Source organism: Scyliorhinus torazame, chromosome 10, assembly GCF_047496885.1.
Source record: "Scyliorhinus torazame isolate Kashiwa2021f chromosome 10, sScyTor2.1, whole genome shotgun sequence".
Taxonomy (NCBI): Eukaryota; Metazoa; Chordata; class Chondrichthyes; order Carcharhiniformes; family Scyliorhinidae; genus Scyliorhinus; species Scyliorhinus torazame.
Window position 1 is genome coordinate 190,064,287 of NC_092716.1, and position 6,277 is coordinate 190,070,563.

Sequence of the window (6,277 nt, forward strand, 5' to 3'; positions counted from 1 at the left end):
TTTTGCCTCACCAGTGGCTCTTTTGTCAATCAACATTCTGTCCAACTCAGCCTTGCATATATTCCATGATGCATCCTCCACTGCCATCAGTGGAAGAGAATGCCAAAGATCTTCTCAAGATGGATGGCACTGTGGTACAGTGGTTAGCACGGCTGTCTCACAGCTTCAGGGATCCTGATTCGAATCTGGCCTTGGGTGACTGTGTGGAATTTGCACGTTCTCCCCGTGTCTGTGTGGTTTCTGCTGGGTGTTACGGTTTCCTCCCACAGTCCAAAGATGTGCAGGTTTGATGGATTGGTCATGCTAAATTGCCCCTGAGCATCCAAAGATTTTCAAGTTCGGTGGATTGGCCATGATCAATGCGCGTGGGTTTACGGGGATAGGATGAGGGAGTGTGGCTAGATTGATCGCTCTTTTGGAAGGTTTCTGCAGGCTCAATGGGCCAAATTGTCTCCTTCTGCACTGTAGGGATTCTATGACCTTCGGAGAGAATAAATTCCTCTTCTTGACAGAAATCATTGGATCTTTGACAGCAATCTTTGGATCCTCGCTGTCTTCAGGTAATGTCCCGGAGGACTGGAGAACAATCAATGGTGTTCCTTTGTTTAAGAAGGGTAGCAAGGATAATCCAGGGAACTACAGGCCAGTGAGCCTTACATCAGCGGTAGGGAAATTACTGGAGAGAATTCTTTGAGACAGGATCTACTCTCATTTGCAAGCAAGTGGACGTATTAGCGAGAGGCAACACAATTTTGTGATGGGGAGGTTATGTCTCACTAACTTGATAGTGTTTTTCAAGGAGGTCACAAAGATGATGCAGGTAGGGCAATGGATGTTTTCTATATGGACTTCAGTAAGGCCTTTGACAAGGTCCCTCATGGCTGACTGGTAGAAAAGGTGAAGTCACACGGGATCAGAGGTGAGTTGGCAAGATGGATACAGAACTGGCTAGGTCATAGAAGGCAGAGAGTAGCAATGGAAGAGTGCTTTTCTGATTGGAGGGCTGTGACCAGTGGTGTTCCTCAGGGTTCAGTGCTGGGACCTTTGCTGTTCGTAGTATATATAAATGATTTGGAGGAAAATGTAACTGGTCTGATTAGTAAGTTTGCGGACGACACAAAGGTTGGGGAATTGCGGATAGCGATGAGGACTGTCAGAGGATACAGCAGGATTTAGATCGTTTGGAGACTTGGGCGGAAAGATGGCAGATGGAGTTTAATCCGGACAAATGTGAGGTAATTCATTTTGAAATGTCTAATACAGGTAGGGAATATACAGTGAATGGTAGAACCCTCAAGAGTATTGACAGTCAGAGAGATCTAGGTGTACAGGTCCACAGGTCACTGAAAGGGACAACACAGGTGGAGAAGGTAGTCAAGAAGGCATACTGCATGCTTGCCACCTTTGGCCGGGGCATTGAGTATAAAAATTGGCAAGTCATGTTGCAGCTGTATAAAACCTTAGTTAGGCCACACTTGGAGTATAGTGTTCAATTCTGGTCGCCACACTACCAGAAGGATGTGGAGGCTTTAGAGCGGGTGCAGAAGAGATTTACCAGGATGTTGCCTGGTATGGAGGGCATTAGCTATGAGGAGAGGTTGAACAAAGTTGGTTTGTTCTCACTGGAACGAAGGAGGTTGAGGGGTGACCTGATAGCGGTCTACAAAATTATGAGGGGCATAGACAGAGTGGATAGTCAGAGACTTTTTCCCGGGGTAGAGGGGTCAATTACTAGGGGGCATAGGTTTAAGGTGCGAGGGGCAAGGTTTAGAGGAGATGAACGAGGCAAGTTTTTTTACACAGAGGGTAGTGGGTGCCTGGAACTCTCTGCTGGAGGAGGTGGTGGAAACAGGGATGATAGTGATGTTTATGGGGCATCTTGACAAATACATGAATAGATGGGAATAGAGGGATACGGACCCCTGAAGTGTAGAAAATTTTAGTTTAGACAGGCAGCATGGTCGGCGCAGGCTTGGAGGGCTGAAGGGCCTGTTCTTGTGCTGTACATTTCTTTGTTCTTTGTTCTCCCTTGTATTTTTAAAGTGTTATCCCTAGTCCTAGATTCTCCCATTCTTCCAGCATTGACCCTGTTAAACCCCCTCAGAATCTTATATGTTTCAATATGATCATCTCTCAATCTTCTGAACTCAAATGTTTAGCAGCCCAACATGCTCAACTTTCCTCATAAAATAATCCCTTCATCTCAGGAATCAGCCAGTGAACCTTTCCCGAACTTACAATACAAATATTTTCCTCCTTAAGTAAAGAGAGTAAAGCTGTATGCAGTACTCCAGGTGAGGTCTCGCCATTGCCCAGTACAAAAACCTCCCCACTTTTAATAAAGGCCAATGTTAAATTTTCAGGGACACCCAGATCTCTTTTTGTACTGTAGATATTTTTCACTGGCAAGGCCAGCATTTGTTGCCCATCCCTAATTGCCCTTGAAATGAGTGGCTTGCTCGGCCATTTCAGAGGATAGTTGAGAGTCAACTACATTGCTGTGGGCCTGGAGTTACATACAGGCCAGACCAGGTAAGGATGGCAGATTTCCTCCCCTGAAGGGGGATAGTGAACCAGATGGATTTTTATGACAATCGATGATCATTTTGTGGCCATCAATACTTTTAATATTAAAACTAATATTAAGACTAATTTTATAATCCAGCTTTTAACTGTATTTAGATTCCACCAGCTGCCATGGTGGGATTTGAACCCATGTCCCCTGAGCATTAACCTGGACCATTAGTCCAGTGACATTACCACGCCACCACCATCTCCCCTGTTGCTACCACAGTGTGTCTTTAACCCGTATGCGGTGGACAAATGACTGCAAGTCGACTTGGTTTCAATCAAATAGTATTTCTTCACACTCACACAATGTTACAGTCAAACAATCACACCATCAACAAAAGTTATTCTACAAAGTACTACAAGTTCATACTAGGCCTTAATTTAACTTTAGAGTGTCGAGCAAGTACCAGACAGATATTGGGCGTTATCTGTGTGCTGAATCTTGTAGTCCTCAATGTCCAGTCCTTGGTCTGGTCTGGCTCTAATCTTCCTTCTGTTGGTAGCTTGATGGTACTCCTTCGTGTTGGCCAGTGAAGATCACCGTTGTTTTGTTCCTGCTGCAGAGAGAGATTCTAAGGTGGTGCAGCACCGTTTAACCTGCTTGGGTTTCGTGCCCTTTTTGGGTGGTCTCTGAGTCATTGCCAATCAATTGATTCGGGCTCGATCACCCTGTTTGATCAAGTCCAATCAGGGGCTGCCACATCGATTTTGGGTGGGCAGTCAGTGGCCATGCCTGCAAGTGTTGGGGGCAGGTAAGTCCTTCCAAATCAGGAGTTTAGGTACCACTGTGTCTGGTAAACAAGTGTGGTTAACAGGATAGTTCTATTGTTCCTGGGATGGCCTGTTTCCTGTGTATTGTAAAGTCTAGGCTGCAGCTTGCTCATCAATGTTTATTTAAACTGCAGCCTGCTTGTCCTTTACTTGGCTAAATTTTCCAGCGTCCTTTGCAGGATGCCACCTTACATGGCCATTCGGCCACACACCCCAATTCTACCATCTCGCTTCATTTAAATAAAGTATTCTACTTTTCTATTTTCCTACCAAAGTGGGCCATATCACATCTTCCTCACAACGTGCTTTCCTCCTATTTTTCTTTCATCAGCAAATTTGGCTACAATACAGCTGGTCCCTCCATCCAAGTCATTAATATTGATTTTAAATATTTGGACAAAAGAAAGAAGTTGACGGAAGAGGGTTACAGAGTTGAGGGTCGGAGAGGTGAGGGAAGAGGCTTTAAGATTCTGAGAGCTGCAGCTGGAGGAGGGGGATTTACAGAACTGGCAATCAGCCAATGCCAAGTCAACTGAACAATATGAAATAAGAATATGCTTATTATTTACATAAATTATCCTTTGATAAATGTGCTGGAAAGATCAAAGAAAATGCTGCAGATGAGACACTGCTTACAGGCACAGCTGAAAGAGACACAAAATCACCACATCAGATGTTGGGTCTGAGTTTGACATGTAAATTAATTTTTCAAAACAAAGTTCATGAATTTTGAAAGTCATAAATTTAGCAAGGCGATGACAACAGACAACAAAACCCTAGCAAACGTAAGGAAACAGCTTTAACAGTAATTGTCAGAAAAACTGGGGGCTTTCAGGTGATTTTCTAAGTCAGAGGGGGGTCAGTGAGATTCAGGGTACAATCAGTCAGTGTTCCAGTGGATCAGCTAATCAGAGAAAGACAGCATTGATTTGTAAAGGGTCTGTCATGCCTGATGAATCTGTTTGAACTTATTGATGTGGTGACTCGTCAACAGAGGAATGTCTGTTGGATGTTGTTCATATGGATTGCCAGAAGGTATTTGATAAAGTCCTTCACAAGAGACTGTTAGCTAAAGTTGAAGCTCGTGGAATTGAGAAAATTATTGATTTGTTTCAGAAAGTGGCTTAGTGGCAGGTGACATAGAGTAGAGATAATAGGCAGATACTCTAATTCACAGGACATGCCTCGTGGTGTCCCACACGGTTTTGTGTTGGAGCCTCAACTATTCACCATGCATGTTAACCACTTAGATGATGGGATAGAAAGCTGCTTTTCCCAAGTTTGCTGGGGACACAAGGCTAGGTAGCATTTTGTGGGCAGTGTAGCATACAAGTACAAATAAATATTGATAGATTAAGTAAATTGATAAAATTGGCAAATGGATTTCAGTGCAGGGATATGTGAGGTCAACCACTTTGGAGGTAAAAAGGATATAACAGGGGTCTACCTTAATGGTGAAAATCTAGAAACACTGGAGTAACAATTAGATTGGGTCCAAGTACACAGATTGTTAAAATGTGAACAAGAACAAAGATAATCAAAAAGGCTAATGGAACACGGTGGCGCCGGAGTTGAGAGTCACCAGGCTAGCTGCTTTGAGCTAGTCAACGGGAGCGAGGTGGGGGTATGTATACAGCCAGTATATGGCAGGGGTTAGGTTACAGGGTGTTGTTGCTGGGCGGGGAGTGAGGGGGGGGATGATCTGACGAGGGAGGGAACTGAACCAGGTAGCAGGGAAGAGGTCGGGGGTGGGAGCTGCCAAGAGGGGGACCAGGGGAGGCGCGGCACATGGGCAGGGGGTGGGCCCAAGAAGGGGGATGGCTGATCGGCGTAGGGGGGGAGGGTGCAGGGTGCCCTCCAACCAGGTTGATCACCTGGAATGTTCGAAGGTCAAACGGGCCGGTCAAGAGGGTACATGTGTTCGCGCACCTACGGGCTCTGAAGGCGGATGTAATGTTGCTGCAGGAAACACATTTGAGAGTGGCGGACCAGATTAGATTACGGAAGGGCTGGGTTAGCCAGGTCTTCCATTCGGGGCTTGACGCTAAGACCAGAGGGGTTGCAATCATGATTAACAAACGGGTTCAATTTGAGGCGGACAGCACAGTTGCGGATGGGGGTGGTAGATTTCTCATGGTCCAGGGTAAGCTTGAGGGGGTGAGGGTGGTCCTAGTGAATGTTTACGCTCCAAACTGGGATGATGTAGATTCCATCAAAAGGCTGCTGGGGAAAATCCCCGACTTGGATTCGCACAAGCTGATTATGGGTGGGGACTTCAATACAGTCCTTGATCCCGACCTGGATCGGTCGTGCTCCAGAACGGGCAGGGTCCCGGCAATGGCAAGGGAACTGAGGTGGTTCATGGAACAAATTGGGCGGGGGGGTGGGGGGGGTGGGGGGTGGTAGATCCCTGGAGAATCAGTCGGCCAACGGGGAAGGAGTTCTCATTCTATTCACATGTTCACAAGGTTTATTCTCGTATTGACTTCTTTATTATGTGTAGGGACTTTTTGAAGGGGGTGAGGGATACAGAATACTCGGCGATCACTATTTCGGACCATGCTCCACATTGGGTCGACCTGCAGGTCTGCAAAGAAAGTTACCAGCGCCCACAATGGAGGTTAGAGGTGGGATTGTTGGCAGATGAGGGTGTGTGTGTGAGAGAGTGGGGAAATGCATGCAGAACTACCTGCAGGTCAACGATACAGGGGAAGTCTCAGCAGTGGTGCTCTGGGAGGCGCTGAAGGCGGTGGTGAGAGGGGAACTGATCTCAATCTGAGCCCATAGGGACAGAATGGACAGGGCGGAGATGGACAGACTGGTTCAGGAGATGATACGGACGGACAGGGAATATGCGGAGTCCTCGAGAGCAGAGCTATTTAGGGAACGACGGAGACTGCAGGTGGAGCTGGGGGCGCTATCTACTGGGAAGGCC